The following is an 8951-nucleotide window of genomic DNA, read 5'->3' as shown; positions in this document are numbered from 1 at the left end:
CGCTTCTGTCCTTGTCGGATTCTTGTTTGATGTTTGCTGTTCCTGTGTCCTTGTTCCGCCCTGTCGTGTTCTTTGCCTTCTTCAGATGCTGCGTGTGAGCAGGTGTCTATGTCAGCTACGGCCAGTGCCTTCCCGAAGCGACCTGCAGTCTGTGGTCGCGTCTCCAGTCGTTCCTCTCTATTGACGAGAGGATTTCAGTTTCCTGTTTTGGATTTACCATTGATTATATCCAGGAGAATCATTATTTGTTTAATACTGGAATAAAGACTCTGTTACTATTACGTCGCTTTTGGGTCCTCATTCACCTGCATAACAGGAAGCTTATAAAAAATCCTGCTATGACCTCTGAAGAACCATCAAACAGGCAAAAAGTCAATACAGGACTAAGATCGAATCGTACTACAGCGGCTCCGACGCTCATCGGATGTGACAGGGCTTGCAAACTATTACAGACTACAAAGGGAAGCACAGCCGCGAGCTGCCCAGTGATACGAACCTACCAGACAAGCTAAATTACTTCTATGCTCGCTTCGAGGCAAGCAACACTTAAGCATGCATGAGAGCATCAGCAATTCCGGACGACTGTGTGATCACGCTCTCCGTAGCCGATGTGAGTAAGACCTTTAAACAGGTCCATTCACAAGGCCACAGGGCCAGACGGATTACCAGGATGTGTACTCAAAGTATGCGCTGACCAACTTGCAAGTGTCTTCACTGACATTTTCAACCTGTCCCTGACTGAGTCTGTTATACCCATGTTTCAAGCAGACCACCATAGTCCCTGTGCCCAAGAACACTAAGGTAACCTGCCTAAATGACTACTGACCCATAGCACTCACGTCTGTAGCCATGAAGTGCTTTGAAAGGCTGGTCATGGCTCACATCAACACCATTATCCTAGAGACCCTAGACCCACTCCAATTTGCATACCGCCCCAACAGATCCACAGATGATGCAATCTTTATTGCACTCCACACTGCCCTTTTCAAAATGGACAAAAGGAACACGCATGTGAGAATGCTATTCATTGACTACAGCTCAGTGTTCAACACCATAGTGCCCTCAAGCTCATCACTAAGCTAAGGACCCTGGGACTAAACACYTCCCTCTGCAACTGGATCCTGGACTTCCTGACGGGCCGCCCCCAGGTGGTAAGGGTTGGTAACAATAGATCTGACAAGCTGATCCTCAACACAGGGGCCCCTCTGGGGTGTGTGCTCAGTCCCCTCCTGTACTCCCTGTTCACCCACGACTGCATGGCCAAACACGACTCCAACACCATCATTAAGTTTGCCAATGACACAACAGTGGTAGACCTGATCACCAGCAACGACGAGACAGCCTATAGGGGGGAGGTCGTAGACCTGGCCGTGTGATGCCAGGACAACAAACCTCTCCCTTAACATGATCAAGAGATAGGGGATGATTGTGGACTACAGGAAAAGGAGGGCCGAGCACTCCCTCATTCTCATCGACGGGGCTGTAGTGGAGCAGATTGAAAGCTTCRAGTTCCTTGGTGTCCACATCACCAACAAACTAACATGGTCCACACCAAGACAGTCTTGAAGAGTGTACAACAAAACCTATTCCCTCTCAGGAGACTGAAAAGATTTGACATGGGTCCTCAGATCCTCTAAAGGTTCTACAGCTGCACCATCGAGAGCATCCTGACTGGTTGCATCACTGCCTGGTATGGCAACTGCTCAGCCTCCGACCACAAGGCATTACAGAGGGTAATGTTTACAGCCTAGTACATCACAGGGGCCAAGCTTCCTGCCATCCAGGACCTCTATACCAGGCAGTGTCAGAGGAAGGCCCTAAAAATGGTCAAGGACTCCAGCCACCCTAGTCATAGACTGTTCTCTCTGCTACTGCATGGCAAGCGGTACCGGATCGCCAAGTCTAGGTCCAATAGGCATGGTGCGCATGGTGATCTTAGGCTTGTGTGCGGCTGCTCGGCCATGGAATCCAATTTCATGAAGCTCCCGACGAACAGTTCTTGTGCTGACGTTGCTTTCAGAGGCAGTTAGGAACTCGGTATTGAGTGTTGAAAAAGGTGTGGTGTTGCTTTGCTGGTGACACTGTCTGTCATTTATTTAGAATTCAAGGCACACTTAACCAGCATGGCTACCACAGCATTCTGCAGCGATATGCCATCCCATCTGGTTTGCGCTTAGTGGGATCATTTGTTTTTCAACAGGACAATGACCCAACACACCTCCAGGCTGTGTAAGGGCTATTTGACCAAGAATGAGAGTGGAGTGCTACATCAGATGACCTGGCCTCCACAATCACCTGACCTCAACCCAATTCAGATGGTTTGGGATGAGTTGGACCACAGAGTGAAGGAAAAGCAGCCAACAAGGGCTCGTCATATGTGGGAACATTCCAGGTGAAGCTGGTTGAGAGAATGCCAAGAGGGTCATTGTCTGCTTAGAGTCGTTGTCCTGTTGGAAGGTGAACCTTCGCCCCAGTCTGAGGTCCTGAGKGCTCTGGAGCAGGTTTTCATCAAGAATCTCCCTGTACTTTGCTCTGTTCATCTTTCCCTCGATCCTGACTAGTCTCCCAGTCCTTGCCGCTGAAAAACATCCCCACAACATGATGCTGCCACCACCATGTTTCACCGTAGGAATGGTATTGGCCACGTGATGAGCGGTGCCTGTTTCCCTCCACACGTGACGCTTGGCATTCAGTCCAAAGAGTTCAATCTTGGTTTCATCAGACCAGAGAATCTTGTTTCTCATGGTCTGAGAGTCTTTTAGGTGCCTTTTGGCAAACTCCTAGCAGGCTGTCATACCTTTTACTGGCGAGTGCCTTCCGTCTGGCAACTCTACCATAAAGGCCTGATTGGTGGAGTGCTGCCTGACCAAGGCCCTTCTCCCCCGATTGCTCAGTTTGGCCGGGCGTCCAGCTCTAGGAAAAGTCTTGGTGGTTCCAAACTTCTTCCATTTAAGAATGATGGAGGCCACTGTGGTCTTGGGGACCTTCAATGCTGCAGAAATGTTTTGTTAACCTTTCCCAGATCAGTGCCTCAACACGATCCTGTTTCAGATCTCTACGGACAACTCCTTCAACCCACATGACTTGGTTTTTGCTCTGACATGCACTGTCAACTGCGGGACCTTATATAGACAGGTGTGTGCCTTTCCAAATCATGTCCAATCATTTGAATTTACCACAGATGGACTCCTTGTAGAAACATCTCATGGATGATCAATGGAAACAGGATGCACCTGAGCTCAATTTCGAGTCTTATAGTAAAGGGTCTGAATACTTAAATAAATAAGGTATTTCTGTTTTTAAAAAAATTATACATTTGCACACAAACCTGTTTTCACTTTGTCATTATGGGGTATTGTGTGTGGATTGATGAGGGGAAAACAAATTATTGAATCAATTTTAGAATAAGACTAACTTAACAAATTGTGGAAAAAGTGGTCTGAATTCTTTCCGGATCCACAGAATAATATGAAATGCTCTGGGACCACTTTGGGAGGACAAGGAGCTGTGCTTCAATATCTCCACAGTATGGTGGCTGAAAAGTTCCTCTGCCATCGATAACAGACCTGCAGGTGTTGTAGGATCAGAGGTCATGGGGACAGTGCCGTTTCTAGGCATAATCAGTGCCCCCCAACCCCCCGAAAATATATACATTATTTTCGGGATTCAGTCAGGTCTCAACTTTCTGTTAGTAGATATGATAGTAGAAGACGCAACTTTCTGTTAGTAGATATGATAGTAGAAGACTAAACTTTCTGTTAGTAGATATGATAGTAGAAGACTCACTTTCTGTTAGTAGATATGATAGTAGAAGACGAACTTTCTGTTAGTAGATATGATAGTAGAAGACTCAACTTTGTGTTAGTAGATATGATAGTAGAAGACTAAACTTTTGTTAGTAGATATGATAGTAGAAGACCAACTTTCTGTTAGTAGATATGATAGTAGAAGACTAAACTTTGTGTTAGTAGATATGATAGTAGAAGACTAACTTTTGTTAGTAGATATGATAGTAGAAGACTAAACTTTGTGTTAGTAGATATGAATAGTAGAAGACTAAACTTTTGTAGTAGATATTGATAGTAGAAGACTAAACTTTTGTGTTAGTAGATATGATAGTAGAAAAGACACAACTTTGTGTTAGTAGATATGATAGTAGAAGACTACAACTTTCTGTAGTAGATAATGATAGTAGAAGACTCAACTTTCTTGTTAGTAGATATGATAGTAGAAGACTAACTTTGTGTTAGTAGATATGATAGTAGAAGACTCAACTTTGTGTTAGTAGATATGATAGTAGAAGACAAACTTTCTGTTAGTAGAATATGATAGTAAAGAAGATAAACTTTGTGTAGTAGATCTGATAGTAGAAGACTGCAATTTTGTGTTAGTAGATATGATAGTAGAAGACTCAACTTTGTGTTAGTAGATATGATAGTAGAAGACTAAACTTTCTGTTAGTAGATATGATAGTAGAAGACTAAACTTTCTGTTAGTAGATATGATAGTAGAAGACTAACTTTGTGTTAGTAGATATGATAGTAGAAGACTCAACTTTTGTTAGTAGATATGATAGTAGAAGACAACTTTGTGTTAGTAGATATGATAGTAGAAGACTAAACTTTGTGTTTAGTAGATTGAATAGTAGAAGACTAAACTTTCTGTTAGTAGGAATATGATAGTAGAAGACACAACTTTGTGTTAGTAGATATGATAGTAGAAGACGCAACTTGCCATTTCTAAATGTGTTATGTCAGTCCCTGACAGTCACTCAATTAGCTCATGTCAGATAACGTTTTATGGATTGCTTGGTAAGTTAGTCTAGTCAGATATCTAAACCTTTTAATAATCATAGCCAAATTACTAACCGGGCACGAAAGCCCCATGCCCAGTGGCCCTGACCTCCAGGGGGCCCCCATTGATTTTGTTGGTCCCTTTCACTCAGATCATATGAACATGGCATAAGTCATGGCGAAATGTAAAAAATTGCAGGAAATTTGCTTTAAAACTGCTAAATGTTCTCTCCATCCCATGGCAAAATGTGTAGAACTGCATGAAATCAGATTTAAAGCTGCACATTTTTCTCCCCGCTGCCAAGAGGAGGGCCACTACAATGTTTTGACCACAAGGTAGGCAAAATGCTAGAAACGGAAGTGCATATGGAAAAGGGTAAGCTCTATATGGTCTTGTATGGCTCAGTTGGTAGAGCATGGCAGTTGCACCGCCAGGGTTGTGRGTTTGACTCTCGGGACCATCCATACGTAAAATGTTTTTGTTAAAAGCGTATGCTAAATGGCATTTATTGTTATTATATTATATGAATACAATTACAGTTTGTAAGTCACACAGATGCTGTTTAGTGAGTCACTACTGTTGTGCTATTTGTCTGTTCACTGTTTATTTTTTTAAATAAAAAAATAAATATATATTACCTTTATTTAACTAGGCAAGTCAGTTAAGAACAAATTCTTATTTTCAATGATGGCCTAGGAACAGTGGGTTAACTGCCTTGTTCAGGGGCAGAATGACAGATTTTTACCTTGTCAGCTTGGGAATTCGATCTTGCAACCTTTCGGTTTATTATTGACACCTGAGGAGAAACTTAGCCTCCAAACAAGTGAGTCAATGTACATGTCGCAATGTCGCATGTACACTCTCCAAAGAATATAGCGGATTTGAAGGTGAATATTAAAATACTTCTTATCTTTCGGGTGACCTTCGCAGATCTCCCAAGAAGAAAGGGTTCCTAAGGAGAGTTTGGAGAACTGTGAAATGACATGCCAGGATCCAGGACTAAAATACTTTGTCGTTGTTGGCCCCGTACTACATTTTGTGAAACAGACAAATCAAGTATTTTTTATACTTAAATCTATATTTTGTAGTTTAAAGCATTGTTGACATAATTACATTGTTTATTCATTAAATGTTATAGTGTTGTTGTCTCGTTTTCTAACTGAATTTGTGTGTAAAGAAAATTCTATTACATAAGTGTAAAACCCTCATGGAGTTACGGAATCTGGACTTCACATCACATTTGGGAAATAAAGACTTAAATAAAGGCAGTTTTTAATTCATTCACAGAAAAGTGTATTAAAGGGATTGGTACACATCTATTGTAATCTACTTTAACCATTAAATTAAGGTGCCGTTAAAAGGAGGAGCCGACAGACCTCGCCTCATTAAAAATGAATGGCTCTGTCAGTGTGGTTTACAATGGGTCCCATTAAGAGAGTRTCTGACCCACATTACCATATGGAAGACCCCAGAGAACGCAGTTATGGAAGCAACCATAAAACAGCATTCATATAATATATTCTAATCTAAGCCTAAAGTGTAGCCGAGGCTATAGCTCATTAATTAATAAGAAAGTATGTCTTATGTCAATGGTTGGTCAATCAATTTCTATTCATGCCTATAGGCCTACTTTACCAACCAGTAAATGATGGCAATGGGACCCTGCAGTTTGACCTGGTTTATCACATTGACTAGAACAACGTCTACAGTGTAGGTAGTCCTCTTAGGCTATAGCCTACTGTAACACTATCATGTTAAGTGTTGGTAATCTCAGGCTCAGTTGACCGTATTGTGGAATAGGCCTAAATAAATATGAATAATAAATCAGTCTTCAAGTCAAAGAGCCTTAAACATATTAATTTTGTTTAGGATTCCTTGCTTCAAGTTTCTATAGAAGCCAGTTCAAACAAATCTTACATTTTCTGTCATCTATTTTTGTATTTCTAAAAGACTCCTAGCCCACCAGTCCGTTTCTCATAAACAATGGCTAATGCACAATGTGCCAAATTCAATTACTGGAGCATTATGACGTGAATTCAGTGGAAGGTGAACATCAACGAGACTAATTTATGCAGCCTCATATTTCTAGCCGTAATTGGCCTCTATTATGGATATGTGATACCAGGGCCCTTGCTTTAAACAGATAAACAAATACACAATCAATAGCAGCTTAGTGGCCTGTACAGTCATATCAGGATTAGGCCCTGCTATGACCATTATAGTAACAATTATACTGTTCCTCATTCGTCGAGTTACTCATCCAAAACCATAGCTAGATAAAATCGTTGAAATTCCTTAAAATGTTGGCTTGCTTTGTAATTGTCCAAAAAGTGCTTATTCATGAGTATCTTAAATAAATCCCACAGAGTATCTTAAATAAATAAATAAATACCTTCACTTGTCTTTTCCTACTAGCATTGACTTTGCTGTTAACTACTTTTTTGCTATGCCTGAGATATGTAGTTGTGTCACCTAGCTATCTTAAGATGAGTGCACTAATTGTAAATCGCTCTGAATAAGAGCGTCTACTAAATGACTAAAATGCAAAATGTCATGACTTGTCAGAAGTTCACATTTCCCCTCCCCTCTCTCATTTTGCCTCTTATCTATTACTCTTTGACTGTTTCTCCTCCTCTCCATCATCTATCATTTCTACCACTTCCTGCATCAGTCTCGCCCACTCTCTGTCTTTCCCTGAAACCCACCACAAAGTGCTGCATGCTCTTCGCCAGTCAGTGTAAATAAATGAGCCCTCAGCTCGCCCCCTCTGTTTCTCTCTACCCCTGACTGTTTCTCTCTCCCTGTATGTTTCTCTCCCCCTGTATGTTTCTCTCCCCCGTCTCTACTGTTTCTCTATATTTCTCTCTCCCCCTGTATGTTTCTCTCCCCCTCCTGTATGTTTCTCTCGCCCCCGTCTCTACGTTTCTCTATATTTCTCTCTCCCCCTGTATGTTTCTCTCCCCGTCTCTACTGTTTCTCTATATTTCTCTCTCCCCCTGTATGTTTCTCTCCCCCGTTCTACTGTTTCTCTATATTTCTCTCTCCCCTGTATGTTTCTCTACTGTTTCCTCTCTCCCTCTCTGTCTCTAGAGAGCTTTCAACCCAACAGATCACACAAATTGGGAGCATTAAGTATTTTTTATGAAAAACCAAAGAAAGATGTAACTCTGATGTTCATTTTCTGGATGTAAAAAAAATGGCTGAATATAGAGTGTTCCTGCCTGCACTGAGAAAGAGAGAAAGGAGAGAGAGAGAGATAATTTACACACGTGAGAGATGGGTTGGGGGGCAGAGTAAGTTTAAAGCCGGACTGAGTTCGGGGGGGGAGGCGCCGTTTGGGAACCACTGGACTATTCTGTCTAATGAGTGAACAGAGAACAAATCACTCCCCTAAACATAAGTGCTATTCATTTGACACAAGGGCCTCTTGTGCTGTACTTGATAATGCAGCCTTACAGGGTCCATTACCCCATTATTGATGTATAGTCCGCTCCATGTTCCATGGCACGCTTATCACGTCTGCATTAATTATGGACAAAAGCAGCCTTGTCAGGCCATCAGCTTTACTAATAGATGGCCTCCTGTGTCTCTCTCTGTTCTAATCCTGCCCATTGGCACAGATCTAGGATCAGCGCATCCTCCTCCAAATCCTGACATTAAATCAGGGGGGAAATGGAAACATGAGTTCAGATCAGTGTCCAGGAACAACATCATCCTACTCCTTTGGTCCACTGAAGGACCGCAGAATACAGCACTACTCTGGATGAATGGAGTACTGTACTTTACTCTGCTAATGCTTCTGTGTTCACCCTGAGATCTTCTGTCAGACGCGCCTGGTGTGTGTGTGAACATGTGTTGAGCATATGTGTAGGAATCTGTGTTTGTTTAGATCATTCAACATGCATTATGTGTGTTTATATTGTATGTATCTGTTTCTGTGTTTCATGTGGGTTTGCTTCGCTTGTTCTGTTGTGTTGTGGTGTGTGTGGTGTTGTGTGTGTGTGTGTGTGTTGTGTGTGTGTGTGTGTGTGTGTGTGTGTGTGTGTGTGTGTGTGTGTGTGTGTGTGTGTGTGTGTGTGTGTGTGTGTGTGTGTGTGTGTGTGTGTGTGTGTGTGTGTGCGTGTGTGCGTGTGTGTGTGATGTCTGTGCTACATTAC

This window comes from Salvelinus sp. IW2-2015, linkage group LG22 (genome assembly GCF_002910315.2).
Source record: "Salvelinus sp. IW2-2015 linkage group LG22, ASM291031v2, whole genome shotgun sequence".
NCBI lineage: Eukaryota > Metazoa > Chordata > Actinopteri > Salmoniformes > Salmonidae > Salvelinus > Salvelinus sp. IW2-2015.
Note: the sequence above shows the minus strand (reverse complement) of the source record.